This window comes from Spermophilus citellus, assembly GCF_964194105.1.
Source record: "Spermophilus citellus genome assembly, chromosome: 7".
Lineage (NCBI taxonomy): Eukaryota > Metazoa > Chordata > Mammalia > Rodentia > Sciuridae > Spermophilus > Spermophilus citellus.
In genome coordinates, this window is record NC_138188.1 from 50400371 (window position 1) to 50416877 (window position 16507).

At 44.2% G+C, this 16507-nt stretch overlaps 1 protein-coding gene across 1 annotated transcript in view; it reads left to right on the forward strand.

Annotated features, from left to right (window-relative positions):
* Positions 1-16507, forward strand: part of PLCH1 (phospholipase C eta 1) — a 215821-nt gene that overhangs the window by 146755 nt on the left and 52559 nt on the right. The window lies entirely within an intron of this gene.

Consider the following 16507-nt stretch of genomic DNA (forward strand, 5'->3'; position numbering starts at 1 on the left):
CCCATTCTACACTCAGAGCTCAAAAGAAAGACCACATTTTTTGATATTTTACAATTTTGAGAGTCTATAATAAGAGGAAAGAAAATGCTAAGAAGTAAAACCACATATTTCTTAAGATTTGCTGGGTTTTCCCTTTTTGAGTCAAAATAAAACCTATAATTTAATTGATAATAATTATAAAATTTTAATAATTATTATGCAATGTTGTGGTTTTGGACATTTTTGCTTTTAAAAAGTACCTTTGTTGAGATACTGAAAATATTAATTAGTAACACATTGTTAATATGCATGAAGTCATGCTCATTTAATTTTGGTATTAATTTGAATTAAATTGAGGTTTTGAAGTGATTTCCATCCCAGGGTCCTTCAGCTGTTAACATTCTTTAATTTTCTCCTTCTTAACCCAGAAGATTATCAGTCATACTTGCCAGAGGCAAACCTATCAAAATTCATATCCTGACCTGCAGGTTTAGCTTCTAGATCCCTAAGTGGCTAAAAGGTCTCACCGATTCAGACTCTGCTCTGGCTGAGGTGGATAAGCACCTTTGTGGTAGTTCAGTGGAGAATTTTGAATTATTTCTATGTGCAGATTAATCTGGTGATCAAATTCTCCAACTTTTTTTTTTTTATTGGATGTTCACAACATTACAAAGCTCTTGACAAATCATATTTCATACATTAGAATCAAGTGGGTTATGAACTCCCATTTTTACCCCAAATACAGATTGCAGAATCACATCGGTTACACATCACATTTTTACATACTGCCATATTAGTGACTGTTGTATTCTGCTACCTTTCCTATCCTCTACTATCCCCCCTCCCCTCCCCTCCCATCTTCTCTCTCTACCCCATCAACTGTAATTCATTTCCCTCCATGTTTGTTATCCCATTCCCCTCATAACCTCTTATATGTAATTTTGTATAACAATGAGGGTCTCCCTCCATTTCCATGTGATTTCCCTTTTTTTCTCCCTTTCCCTCCCGCCTCATGTCTCTGTTTAATGTTAATCTTTTCTTCCTGCTCTTCCTCCCTGTTCTGTTCTTAGTTGCTCTCATTATATCAAAGAAGACATTTGGTATTTGTTTTTTAGGGATTGGCTAGCTTCACTAAGCATAATCTGCTCTAGTGCCATCCATTTCCCTGCAAATTCGGTGATTTTGTCATTTTTTAGTGCTGCGTAATACTCCATGGTGTATAAATGCCACATTTTTTTTTTATCCATTCATCTATTGAAGGACATCTGGGTTGATTCCACAGTATAGCAATTGTGAATTGTGCTGCTATGAACATCGATGTGGCAGTATCCCTGTAGTGTGCTCTTTTAAGGTTTTCAGGAAATAGTCCGAGAAGGGCAATAGCTGGGTCAAATGGTGGTTCCATTCCCAGCTTTCCCAGGAATCTCCATACTGCTTTCCAAATTGGCCGCACCCGTTTGCAGTCCCACCAGCAGTGTACAAGAGTACCCTTTTCCCCACATCCTCTCCAGCACTTGTTGTTGTTTGACTTCATCATGGCTGCCAATCTTACTGGGGTGAGGTGGTATCTTAGGGTGGTTTTGATTTGCATTTCCTTGACTGCTAGAGATGGTGAGCATTTTTTCATGTACTTGTTGATTGATTGTATGTCCTCCTCTGTGAAGTGTTTGTTCATGTCCTTGGCCCATTTGTTGATTGGGTTGTTTGTTTTCTTATTGTCTAATTTTTTGAGTTCTTTGTATACTCTGGATATTAGGGCTCTATCTGAAGTGTGAGGAGTAAAAATTTGTTCCCAGGATGTAGGCTCCCTATTTACCTCTCTTATTGTTTCTCTTGCTGAGAAAAAACTTTTCAGTTTAAGAAAGTCCCATTTGTTGATTCTTGTTATTAACTCTTGTGCTATGGGTGTCCTATTAAGGAATTTTGAGCCCGTCCCCACAATCTGTAGATCGGAGCCAACTTTTTCTTCTATCAGACGGAGAGTCTCTGATTTGATATCTAGCTCCTTTATCCACTTTGAGTTGACTTTTGTGCATGGCGAGAGGAGGGGATTCAGTTTCATTTTGTTGCATATGGATTTCCAGTTTTCCCAACACCATTTGTTGAAGATGCTATCCTTTCTCCATTGCATGTTTTTAGCTCCTTTATCAAATATAAGATAGTTGTAGCTTTGTGGATTAGTCTCTGTGTCCTCTATTCTGTACCATTGGTCCACCCGCCTGTTCTGGTACCAGTACCATGCTCTTTTATTACTATTGCTCTGTAATATAGTTTGAAATCTGGTATCACTATACCGCCCTGCTTGCTTACGAGGACCGTGTGCGTGGTATATTTTTTCCCAATCTTTTACCTTGAGCCTGTGTATGTCTTTTCCAATCAGATGTGTCTCCTGGAGGCAGCATATTGTTGGATTTGTTTTTTTAATCCATGTTACCAGCCTATGTCACTTTATTGGAGAGTTTAAGCCATTAACGTTTAGAGTTACTATTGATATATGGTTTGTACTTCCTGCCATGTTTGATTATTTATCTCTTTTTTTTCCCTAATTTAGTTTGTTTCTCCATGATTAGCTTTCCCCCCGTCCTCTGTCTTTACCGAGGCACTTCCCGCTGATGGTTTTGGTTATTGTTTTCCATTTCTTCCTCGTGTAGAGTTTTGCTCAAGATGCTTTGCAATGCTGGTTTTCTGGCTACAAATTCTTTTAGCTTTTGTTTATCATGAGAGATTTTTATTTCGTTGTCGTATCTGAAGCTTAATTTTGCTGGATACAGAATTCTTGGTTGGCATCAATTGTCTTTCAGTGTTTGAAATACGTTGTTCCAGGATCTTCTTGCTTTCAGCGTCTGTGATGAAAAATCCGTTGTCAACCTTATTGGTTTACCCCTAAATGTAATCTGCCTCTTTTCTCTTGTAGCTTTTAATATTTTCTCTTTGTTCTGTATATTGGATAGCTTCATAACAATGTGTCTTGGCGTTGGTCTACTGTGATTCTGTGTGCTCGGTGTCCTGTATGAATCTACAATTTGTATATCTGTTTCCTTTTTTATTTCTGGAAAGTTTTCTGTAATTATTTCCTTCAGCAAGTTACTTATTCCCTTGGCATGAATCTCTGTGCCTTCCTCTATCCCGATGACTCGTAAGTTTGGTTTTTTTAAGTTATCCCAAATCTCTTGGATGTTTTTCTCGTGATTTTTTACCAGTCTATCTGAGTTGGCTAGACTCTTTTCAAGATGATATATTTTGTCTTCATTATCTGATGTTCTGGCTTCTACTTGCTCCACTCTGTTAGTGATACTCTCGATTCAGTTTTTAATTTGGTTTATCGTTTCCTTCATTTCTAGAATTATTGTTTGATTTTTTTTATAATCTCTATCTCCTGATAAAGATGCTTAACTTCTTCTTTTATCTGTTTATGTAATTCATTTTCAATGTGATCTTTAAGGTTCCTTTCCATCTGTCTAAGGTATTCCTTGAGTTCTTTATATGGCCATTTTTCTGATGACTCCAGGTCCTCCTGAATATTTAGGCTGTCTTTCATTGTCTGTACTCCTTTTCTTCCTTGCTTTTTTATGCTCATGATACTTCTTGTTCTGTTTGACTGCTGAGTTACTGTTTACTCTTATAAATTTATTTGATGCTTGCGAGGAGAGGTATTAGAAGGGAAGGGAAGAAGTGACTAAAGAGAGTGAGTGTAGGCAGGTGGAATTCAAGAGAGGGGGAATAAGAAAATTGAAAGGAAATGAAAAGACAAAAGAAAAAAAAGTGAAAAGAAAGAAAGAAAAAACGAAAAAATAAAAATTTAAAACAAACCAAAAAAATTATAAGGATAATAAAAAAATGGAAATTGAAGTTTAAAAATAATAATAATAATAATAGAATAAAAAGAATTTAAAAAAATTGAAACCATTAATAAGAAAGTTAAAGAACAACAACAACATCAACTACAAAAAGTGAGAATAAAAAAAAATTAAAAAAATACTAATAATAATCATTAAAAAACTAATAATAATAAATGCAGTCATAGAGCTCGATTAACTTCTCTTCCAGTAGGTGGAGCTATGCCCACTGGGCCAGGCTTCTCTTTGTGATAGGTGGGAACCAATCACTGTGCCTCAGCTCTTCTTCCCAGACTGTGCGGGTCTCCAGTCCTGAGTGCCTAGGTCCTTCTCTTGTGGTTCCTCAATCCAGGCCCCACTCACCTGTGACGCTTACCACATTACTGGCTACACGCCGGGTCTGATGCTCCTGGGAGCCCTGTTTTCATGGATGCATGGGCACACCCTTTCTGTTTGCCTCCCTCGGACCCTAAGTTTGTAGGGCTTGGGGCTGAGGACCCCCAGCGAATTTGTTTGCCCTCAGGTAGCAACTCCCCTGGTAGCTGGTGCAAGGGACCTCTGTTGTCAGCCCTGGTGGGAGCGATAGCCGGGGGTTCTGCGTCGCTAGTCCCACGTCACTCCTGATTCCCTGGGTCTGGCTATGGTGCTCAGTTGGCTTTTACCTCTGTGAGATCAGGTGGGTCGACTAGTTATTTCAGCGGGATCATTAGTGCTGAGTCACGAGAAGCAGGCGATCCGCGGCTTAAATGCAGCAGATTCGTGCTCAGTGTGTGTCTTCTGAGGGGCCCAAAGTGTACGCCCTAGCTCCACGTCAGCTCAGCATTGCCTAGTGATCCTGAGCAAATAGGCTTTAGATAATTTACAGCTCCCTATGCCCACGCAATTGAAGAGGTCAGAGACTTGATCTCTCCGCGCCTGCCGCCATGTTAGACCTCCTCAATGATATTCATGTTACCCTTACAGTTTCCTGGCATAAGCAAGATCTTGGGATTATACAAACTGCTGCTTCTGTTTCCAGTCCAGTTTTCTAGAACTGAAACCCTGCTGCCGTCGCCTCCACCTCTGGGCCACGCTCTTGGGCACCGCGCTTGTCCGCGACCTTAGCAGCGCCGCCGCGGCCGCTGCTCCTCGGCCTGGTGCCTAGCACCCATGGCCCAAGCGGCTGCCGCTGCGGCTCTCCAGCCCCCTCCTCCGGAGCACAGGTCCCCTCGCAGGGGGATGCCGAACGACCCCAGAGCAGGCTCTGCCCCAAGGTGCAGCAGGGAACAGGCGACTGAGGCACTTAAGGCCGTGGTCCAGCCTTCGGAGGACAGGGCTCGGCACGCAGCCCAGTTCTAGTCTCTAGATGCGGCAGCTGGACCGTGTAGACAGGGCCATCAAGACAGCATGCAGAAAGCAAATGGCGGCTCCCGCGGAGTGGATTTTCGGCCCCGAAACTACAGCCCCGCCAACAATTCCAGTCCACTAACTCTCCCTGTATAGACAATATTCAAAAAAAAAAAAATAAAGGGCGGGGTGTACTGAGCTTTCTTTGCCTCAGGTACTTACAATCCACTGCTGATTACCCATTCAGCTTCTCTGCCGGGAGCGAAGTGAAAGAGGAAGCAGATGGGCGCAAAGCGCCCGCGGCTCTGAGCAGGAAAGCGTCCGGGAGCCAAGCGTCTCTTTTTCAATCTCTTTGTTTTTTCTGCTGCTTGGCCGGGTGGTCCACTACAGATTAATGGTGAAAGGAGCTCTAACAAGCTGCGCGAAGTCTCGATTAAAGCCGCTGCTCTGAGCACCAGGCTCAGCACTTCAGCTACCCCCGTACGCAGCGGCCATCTTCTGCAATGCTCAAATTCTCCAACTTTTTGCTTTAGCAAGAATGAAAAAAAGCAGGAAAAAAAAAACCCACATATGGCCCTCTGTATTGTTAACTAGCGAGATGCAGGGTCAGGTCTTCTCATGGTGTTGGGATGTATCTCCATCAATGCTTCATGAACACAAAATATTTGTTTCATTTTATAATGAAGAAAGCAGTGAATGAATCATAAGCTACTAAGCAAATCATTTTTGGTGCTAATGTGGCCACAGAATGGCAACTTGGAGTTGGCTTGATTGGCCTTTCTTTGAATGGCATGGCTGAGTATTTTTCTCTGTGTATATTTTTAAAACATAGTTTTTGGACTTTATTTGAAAGACCATTTATAATACAGAAAATGTGTATGCATTCTGTCCTGTTTTTGTGGTGTGTGTGTGTGTTAGAGTGAGAGAGCCGGTGGGGTTACTGACAAGGAACCAGCAGGGACAGACCGATGCTGACCACTTTGTCACAGGGTTCTGCTCTGTAAGTGCTTTCAAGAACCAGCCACTAGCACAGCAGTGTTAGCTCTGACTGGAGAGATGGCTGTACCCAAGTAGGAAGTAGTTTTAAAGCTGTTCTTGACATCCTCAGTCCCCAAAGGTAAATGCATTAAACATGTTTTCTGAGACTGTGTTTCTTTGTTCCCTTTATCAGTGGTGCTAATCACCTCTGTTCAAGCAGGTTAACATTTGCTTTGGTGTGAATGGGTTTTTTATTATTATTACTGGACTGTGTGTTAGAATTGGACACACAGCTGTGCCTACTCTGTGACTTGCTGGCAGAACCTCTTTCTTGATTGGTGTCATAAAATGCCCTGTTAATGATACTGCCTTTGCTCGATGGGTGTGAGTATTAAAGAGATGTAGATGGACAGCCTTGATGTGTTGCCTGCTGGATCCACTGCTCAACAAATGGACATTTGACTTAATAGCACATGTCCAGCCACTTCCAAGGGGCCACTTGAGGTTTCGAGGGGCAGGTAGCCCTACACACATCTGCTATAAGTCACACAGGGGAGAAAAATTGTCCTCACATCTCACCCCTCACGTGGTGGGTTCATGGGCTAAGTCTATACAACAAAAGACAGGTCAACAGAGAAAAGTGTACACATTAATTTAATAAGTTTACATGGCACGGGGAGCTTCGTAAGGAAACGAAGGCCCGAGGAGACAGGGGACCTGTGTGCTTTTATGGTAGGTGTGAGGAAGCATGGGCAGTGTTGGAGAAGCTGAGCACAGGACAGAGGGTCTGATCTTCTGGGTGGTGCTGGCAGGTTCCCCTTGGTGTCTCTGTGTCTTGGCTCTAGGTAGAGGAAGGGCCTTTCTCCAGCAAGGGTCTCCAGATGAGCTCCAGGGGAGTCAAAGGCCAATTACACAATACAGCATAATTATTAGGGGAGGGGGCTGGGGAGGCCAGATAGACCCTCTTGCTGTGCTGTTTCTCGAATGCTGAGAGGCTGTATATTGGCAGCATTTCTTGGACCCCATCTCTTCTACACATGACTGGGATATTTTTCTTCTAAATTACTTCTCCTTTGCCCCCTCCCCCACATCTGTTGTATGGCATAGTAAAAAATCTATTTGGTCTTCGTCTCTCATTCTTGGCACAGAGCCAAGGGCTGCTGGGGCCCTTGGGATTTCCTGTATGGTGGGAGAATCTTCTATTGCTTATGAGCCCCTCTGGACCAGACCCAAGCCCGTGCTGATGAGGTAGCTGTTGTGGACTCCCAGATAGCTTCATGATGGGGCAGGGGCAGAGGAACCACCCCAGGACCTGAAAGGTAGGGAGGAGGCTGGCTATATTAACTAATGGCCGATGATCTATCACTGCATAATGAACCCGCCCCACTGGGTTTGGGGAGTTTCTGCCTTGGTGAGCACAGCAAGGTCCTGGGAGGCAGGTCGTCAAAGAGGTGTGGATGCTGTGCCCTGTGCCCCCACTGCCAGGTGCATGCCCCTCCTGAGTTGTGTTCTTCATGATGGATTGACAACAGCATGCAGAGCACCTCCCACCCCCACCCCCACTTCCCAGCTCTGTAGGTCCCTCTAGTGAACCCCTGCACCTGATGGGGACATGAGGGACTAAAGAAAACCATCTCCTTTCTAAATCTGCACAGTGTTCTCGGGCCTCTTCTGCCAGGCTGCTCCTGGGCCTTGTCCTCAAGGCTCACAGCAGGCATCCTGTGAGTCAGTTCAGCCGGGACTCCCACCAGGGATGGCCCATCACATCCCATTGCCACCATCAGGTGATGCCGATCACCTCCGTCTGCTTTCAGCAGAACTCCTGTTGGGTCTGTTGAGCCAGAACCTCCTTTGCTCCTAGTGATTTTTGTACCCTTTGGCCTCCGCCTGGCTCCTCCTCTGCACTCCACCTGTCCCTGCTGTAGTCATGCCTGAGCCCGGCTCCACACCGAGGGGCCTTTGCCATCCCAGCAGTTCCTGATTAAAATTGGTTTTACCTTTTGAACTACCATCTGCCTCTGGTTTTGCATTGACAGAACCTCCAAATTGACAGTCAGGTGGAAACACAGGCAGCCAGAGTGCCCCTTTTTATCTGCATCTGCAGTGGGGGGTTCCTCAAGACCCAAGAGCTGTCTCTGCACCGACCGACCGCACACTGACTCTGGGTGGGTGGTGGCATCTGCACACACTTCTGGGCGGGTGGTTTCAGCTCCCACTGAATTGCTAGATATCCAGTTAGTCCTGGATTGAGGATTGAGTCTTGTCAGTATTTTACTTTATTACTAAAATCACATATTTTAGGAATAATAGGTTTGATTTTTATGAATTTTGTTATTGCTTTCTTAAGGATTGAACCAGGTAGTGTTAATAATGTTTTATCAAAATCAATTATTTTAATTATGGTTTGATGATTCAGCCAAGGTAGATTCTCCATTAGCAAAGGAAGCTGTAAAAGAGAGAGAAATGGGAATGAAGTAATTGATAAAATTAAGAAAATACTTTTGCCCGGAGGCTCTGCCTTGGCTTCCTCTCTGCTCCTCTGTAGGAAGGACCTGCACCTGGCACTGTAGACTGTAGTACCTGAGGGACGTCGGGATCATCATTGATCCTGAGCCTTATTTCTTACCTGTATAAAGGGGAGCTGATTCCTGCTTCTCTTACCTCACAACATCAAGCTGCAGGTGGCGGTGGCAGTGAATGTGAAAGTCCTGTGGTGGAGACGTTCCCAGTGCAGCAATGTGAGGAATTAAAATGTGTTCAGCCATTGGCCTCAACCTGTTCTGGCTGCTGGGTGACCCCAGGTCATTCGAACATCAGCCGTGGGTGTCACTTGCTAAGGGCACATGTTTATCCTTCTTTTTGATTATTTTGACATTCTGTGAGTAAATTTTAGTTGGGGAAAACAGAGCTAGTGTTCTGTGGCATCTGCCCCCTGGCAGATAATTACTTTTACTTTAATTTTCTAAATTAGCTTGAAGCTACTTGCACGTGGGCACAGTCTAATGTGCAGCAAGAGAGTCATTAGCCAAGAGTTTGATGGGTTTTGCGTTTTAAAACTGTATTTTCACAATGGGACAAATTTGAGGCAATCGGATGGTCGTATGGTAGGCATTAATTGTCTTCTGATGGCGTAAGATCCCAGCAGACCCCAGAGTGTTCAGCTCCTCCAGCTTTACTGAGCTGCCAGATGAAGTACCACCGCTGGCCGCACCGGCTGCCAAGCCAAGTGAGGTCAACATTGGCCCCGGGGTAGATTCTTACTCTACCAGAGCTCTCTGAAAATGGAATCCATGCCTGTGACAGGTGCAGTTGATGTTTAATTAGGACTTTCACCCTTAAAATGTGGCTGTGCCAAGGGGAATCCTCCCTGTCTCTCAATCTGGGATGCAGGATCAGTCAGGCAAGCTCCCTACGAGGACTCTCTTCTCTTCTCCTGCTTCTTGTGGACTGAGGAGGAAGGACGAGGTGGCAGGAAGGCCGAGGTACCATTTAGGGTATTCCCAAGAGTGCAGCCTTCATCCCTGGGAGCCAGAGGTGGCCTCTACACTGCCAGCTGTCATCTGAAATACACATGTGGATGGTCAGTGCCAGGCTTTCTGGAGATGCCGGTTCCCAGGCCAGGAGGCCTCTGTGCTGGGATGTGCCTCATGTAGATCTATACATGACTCTTTTGTAAAAAGTTGCCCCTTTGTGTTCTTCTAAAATGTTTCCTCAATCCATCTGATCCAGTTATTCCTGTCTTTGTGTCCTCTCTTTCCTTACCCTTCTCCTAGGGTTGTGGTCATTCCAACCTCTCTTAAGAAATAATTACAAACTCTTCTTTGCTTATAACTACCCCGCTTATGGTGCTGGTCGGTCTCTCTCTCTCTCTCTCTCTCTCTGCTTTTCCTCGTGATGGAAGCATTTTTTAAAATGTCCTTTTCTGAATTTCTGCATCTCTTTTCTTATTTGAAATTAAAGCAGTTGAGAACTGGTGATTGTTTTGTTGCCTTGGCTATAGTTCCAAAATGACATCGTCTATGAAACAGTCATAGACTCAAATGTGGAGAAATGTGTGGTTTAATTTTAGGATGGACTGGAGGTTGCTGGCTTGGGGAGGTACATAGAGATGGTAGTTGTCTGGTTCCATTGCAGATGGCATGATCGTTCATGTATCAATGTTTTACCATTCCCCTGTGAAATTATCCAAAAATGCACCCCATGCTAAACCATAGGGACAAAGAGAACGGGAGAGGAACAGCAAGATCCTAAAGCCTGCCTGAGCTAAAGGAGGCCCCAGGTCCCTGAACTCAAGCCCGTAGTGTGAGAAGCCATGAAGCAACTCTTTGTCCAGAGGAACCTCCAGGAAAGCTCAAAAGTCAGAGTTGCATGACCTTCCAGGAAACAGGAGAGGAAGCAGCTGAGTGAAAATGGGCTGGAGATGTGGTCAGGGTACCAGGTCCTCTCCCCTGCCCTTGCCCAGGGTGACTCTGCCCCTGTGGCATAAGACGAAAGCAGGAGTGGAGGAGGGCGGACTAGGAGGAGCTGGGCTCAGGAGGCTGTGCATGGCTGGTCATGGGCACCGAGGACATGGGGACTGTGAGGATGGCACAGCAGCTCCCACATCCCCGGGTGTGTCCCTGGCGATGTGACTCTGCCTGTCCTCCATCCACAAGTGCCTTCTGTTTTCCTTTCCCTTGGCTCTGGGCTGGCTCAGTGACTTGCTTTGACTAATAAGTTGTGATCATGCTGTAGGAGTTCTGGAGCTTGGGCCTCAAGGATTCTTCTCTCCCATGTGAGAGCTGGGGGGCTGTCCAGGCTGGTTTCTCTGAGAACAAGAGGCCACACAGAAAAAGAGGCCCAGACCACAGCCACAGACCTGCAGGTGGGCCATCCTGCACCACCCTGCTCATGGGACCAGGGCCTGCAGTTACACAGATAACCCTAGGTGGGGGCAGCAGACCACGCAGCCCAGTCTGCCTGCCAGCCTGGGCAGTGGGATCCAGGAAGCAGTGGACCTTGTAAGGCCCAGTTTTGGGTGAGTTTCACAGGACCAGGGAATGAATGCCAAGGAGAATGAGCAAGGACACTGGAGCGTGGGAGCGGGGCTCTCTCCCAGGACTCAGCCCCAGAGGAACCCCCAGGCCTCCCTTACAGGGAGGAACTTGGAAACATTTTCTTTGGGAAATACGAGGAGCTGTGTTGGATTGGTTAGTGGCCCTTAAAGATCTGTCCAAGGATTTGTGAGAATGTGACTAGGAAATAGAGTCTTTGTAGATGTAATTAAGTTAATGATAATGATGAGCATCCTTACAGGGGTTAGAAGAGGAGAGACACACACAGAGGGGAGGCCAAGATGGGAGCAGAGACTGGTAGGAAGCCTAAGTCCTGGAGAGCCACGGGGCGCCAGACACCATCAGAGGCTGGGAGGGAGGCAGGGCCCAGGCTGTCCTGGGAAGGCCCCAGGGGAAGTAATGCTGCCATCTTGACTCTGGACTCCTTAGAACTAGGAGAGAATGTTTTTGTTGTTGTAAGCCACCAAGTTTGTGGTAATTTGTTACCGCACCCTAGGAAACTAGCACATTAAGCTGAGCAGGGCAACTTCCTAAAGGTACTTACTGCATATCAGAAATCTCCCAATAAGTTAGGCCAGCCAGAGAATTCTACAGTGAGCCCACTGCTCCATAAAGATGCTCACAAATACACATCTTCTGATAAATTATTGACTTGATTTTCAATGTTTTAAAATAGACAACTTTAAAGATGGGTTTTAAAAAGCCAAGGCCTACCACATATTTGAGGAAATCCTGTACTATTAAAAGCAGACTAGGGCTGGGGACATAGCTAAGTTGGTAGAGGGCTTGCCTAGCATGTACAAGTCCCTGGGTTCAATCCGTAGCACACCCCCCCCTACCATCCCCACCAAAAAAAAGCAGACTAAGGCAAGCAAGTAGAAACAAGAAACTTGGTGGAAATAGAGGCATGCAGGAAGGTGAACACTTTAAAAAACTGTCATTAATATCATCAGTGATAAGAAATTATAGCCATAGGCAAAAGAAGGATACTACAGAAAAAAGAAGATTCAGAGGAAAAAAAAAATATGCCCTTGGAAATCAAAAGTGTAAGAGCAGAGAGAGAAACTTAATAAAGGGTATGTAAGATAAAGTTGAGAAAGTAGAACAAACAACAAAGAAATGTGAAGTGGAAAAAGATTAGAGAAAATAGAAGCAAGGAAATTATCAAATGATACAAAAAAGTGTTAGCAGGAAAGATAAGAATCTCTAGATACATGGCACCAAACAGAGTCCCTTCAAAGCCAATGGGAAAAGATCCCCTGAGGCAAACCAGAGTGAAGTCTCACAATGTCAGCAGTAAAGTGGGATTCTAAACACTTTCAGAAAGAGCAAATAAACAAAACTCACCAAACATATAATCAACAACAGGTCCTGTGAAAAGGATTGGGGTCAGAGTGGCCCCAGAACTATCCAGCACTGGGAAAGCCCTAAACGGAAGCAATGATTCCAACCTAGAATTTTCTGCTTCACTAAACCATCAAAAAAAGGTGTGTGTGGAATTGAAGCCACAGAGTAAGTATGCACCAAGCACCCGGAACACATCAAACGTATATTAATTTCCTTCCTGAATGCGTTCATACAGTGGTGCAGAATAGAGTCAGCACAGAGCTGGGTAGAGCTCAGAAATGCAACCAGCCCGAAGAAGGGGACCTTTACCAAAGGAAAGAGGAATTCATGGATCATTGGCTGCCTTTGGTTATGAGGGGAAAAGTACTGAAAGACCATCAGAATAATCTGGAGGAATTTGTGATAGATACATTAAAAACTGACCAAATGAGACTGTAGCTCAGTAGTACAGTGTTTACCCAACATGTGCAAAGTCCTGGGTTCAATCCCCGGCTCCTCAAATGAATGAATAAATAACCAAACAAATAGGAATTGTAAGAGTTAAATAATAATAAAAAAAATTCTATAAGAAAGAAGAAACAGCCACAGTGCATAAAGACTCAGCACTGTCAACATTTGTGTAGTTGGAATAATCCAGACCCCAGATTATTTTATTTAGTAAACATTATGCTATATGTACTGGGAAGATGGACAGAGGAAGAAAGTTTTCAGGCCCCAAGGATGATCTTATTTATGTCAGCCAAAGATGTTACATAATATATAACACAACAAGATGCCAATAGATAAGTTTTGAAGTATATAAAACAGAAAATAGCATAAAATGCAATAGTTTGTAATGTGAAGAACTGAAAGAGAGATTGGTTTGTTGCCTGTGGGCAGTGATTCTGGCGGGTAGGAGGGTATTCTGCTTGTAGTCATAAGCATCTTAGTTTTGACCTATTTAATCATGGATAAGCTTCCTTGATAAAAATAAATTTAGAAGTTTAGCAATATTAAAATTCTTTTGCAAATTATGTTTTGATTTTGTGTTTAGAAGAACCATAGCCTTGAGGAATATAATTATTTACTCCTCTACAAACAATTCTATTTGTTTTATAATTTGCACTCACTGGGAAAGTTTTGCAAGAAAACTGACAGGAAATCTGGGGATAAAAATGAGCGTCAGGGCTTGGGCTGTGGCTCAGCAGTAGAGTGCTCGCCTAGGATGTGCGAGGTGCTGGGTTCGATCCTCATCACTACATACAAATAAATAAATAAAGGTACTGTGACCAACTACAACTAAAAATAAATTTAAAATATACATTTTTAAAAATTAGCATCAGAGGGCTGGGATTATAGCTCAGGTTGTAGAGTGCTTGCTTCACATGCACAAGGCCCTGGTTCAATCCCCAACACACACACACACACACACACACACACACACACACAAATTAGCATCACAATGTGGATATTTTATCAATCTATGACTGGTTGCTACACCTTGCCCATCTGGTGTGTACCAACCTTTAGCAAGAGGACCAATGGCTGTTGTCTCTTGTAGACGACATTGAACAACAACAGTGAATAAGGAAAAGAGAACAGAGATCAGACTTGAGTAACGAAAAACATCAAAGTGTAGTAACTTATTCAAAAGTTGCAAGAAGTTCAAAAGCTTAGGGAAGATTCAGGCAATTTAGCATTATTGAAAAAAAACGGTCATCTTTGCAATTAAGCATTTCATGTTTTTAATAAAAATAGAAGGAAAAAAACCAGAATAGGTTTAATAAAAAAGCAAAGTCTTTGGGTTTGAAGTTGAGAAGGTCCAGGCTTGACTGTTGGGGCTGCCTCTCCCAGTTCTGTGTCTTGGTGGCAACATTCAGCCTGCTCAGAACCGGCTTTCTGTCTGTGGATGGGGATAAATATTAGGTTTATAAGATCACTGTGGGAACTGTTTAGGATGGTGTGTGTGAAAGCTCTTCAGGGCCTCAACAGCACTATGGAAATGTAAGAATCCTCTAAATCAAACATTACCTTAGGCTTGTCTTTTAGCTCCAGTTGCTGAAGACAGCAGGTGGCTTGGATATTAAATAGCATACAAAACTTCCAAATGAAGTCCATAGGAAATAGGGTACAGTGAGGGGGCTTTATGTCCTGTCACCCTGCCAACCTATTCCAGACAGGAAACAAATCAAGATGAAGAATGCAAGCGGCCATTGACCTCTGTTGACTTGTCAGTGCAGTGCAAACCTGCCACGCAGCCCCAGGAGGGCCTCAGCATTCAAGTGTGTGATTGCAGAAGTTTGCTGCTAAGATGCTATTTAAAGGAGCCCCGGATAGAGAGGATGGAGGGGTTGGGAGCTGAGTGGGGCTCACACTTCACCTCTCACTGTTAGGGGTTTTACCATGTTTCCCTAAGCGTCAATCCTTACTGCTTGAATTTGGCTAGAAATTCATCAGTATTGTCTTTAGTATGTCTTGTGCAGTGTCCAGACATTTCTGAGCACTCACAGAATGCTTGCTAATATTTTCATGGAATTGGTGAATTTTTCAAATAGGTTGTTTTTTTTGTCACCATGCTCTGCTTTGTGTCTTCAACTAGTAGCACATTCTCCGCTCACTGGCCATTTCTGCATCCCAGCTTGAGGGCTTGTGATTGGTGGTTTTGGATCCCCTGGCTCCTCATAGTCCCCATCTCCTGTAGTCCTGAATACATGGCTTCACAGAACGTGAACAGCCTTCTCACGGCACTGATGGATCAATTTGGTTCTTTCTCTCTCTTGTTAATTTTAATTTTTTTATATGTGGTTCTTTCTCTTTTGTGAGACATTGTTGACATTTTAGACCACACCTGCTAAGTCTATAGTGGCAGGTCACTTGCAATTTCCACTATTTGTGGAATTTTTCAGGTGCCCCGCCTGGCAGAGTGGTGAAGATAAACTTTACTCGAAGGATGCATCTGCCATTGTCCCATTCAAATGGGGACAAGATGCTGTGTTCCCTTTCACACTGGGAGACTCTAGCCACATGGCAGCTTCTTTCTCCTCTGAACAGTTTCAGTGCTATTAGACTATTTAGGAAAACTTAGATTTCACCAAAACATAAGTATTGACTTAGTGACAATGAGAAATATAATTGAAATAATATGAAATACTGGCTCACAAGATCAGCTCCTCTCTCATTCTCCATTAGTATTTTGAAATGTCAGTGTTAAGGGAAGATTGTAAGGCAGGATGGGTCTTAAATCAAAATACCACTCTTGTCTTTTATATTTTGCAGTGCTAGGGATCAAACCCAGAGCCTTGAGCTTGGGAGGCAAGTGCTCTAGCACCGAGCTACACCCCAGACCCAAACGTCACGTTCTGTGTGTTTTGGTTTAGAGAAATTATTCCTGAAGAGTTTTACTTTTTCTAATGCTCAATGTGTGATGTTTATGCTGCGACCTTGAGAGAGACTCAATGATAGAGCACATGCTGCCCCCCTGGTAGGACAACAGGTTCGACTCTTGTTGATTCCCTTAGTCCTCAGGGCTGCCCCGTGGCCAGCCCTGGCCAGGGTGAGTGACTGGCATGAAGTCGCTGTGGTTAATATACCCCTATCCCAGCCCAGGCACTGGCCCCCGTCTTACACTGGTGCCCCCTCTAGTTCTCATTTTTCTCTTGCTGACCTCTGTGCTCCTGAATGACCACAGTACCTGCACACACACAGGTGCGACCGTAGAGTCCCATTCTGCTGTGGAGAGGGCAATTTTCTTCCTCCGTGTTTATGATGATCAGGCTTCAGGGCTGGTGTGAGGAGTGTGTTGCAATGGCTGCCGCATAGTGAGCAGGATTTTGGCAGCGGAGTTGCGTTGGTTATTGATTTTAGTCTATGCTTCATTGGTCTCATAGTTGAAGGACTGTGGTTGCCTATTAAATCCGAAAGATGGGTATAAAGGTTGAGATCATGATCATTCTCCAAAAACAACGTCAACCACCAATAGACCCCCCAGGACTCAGCCCTGCTCAGTTA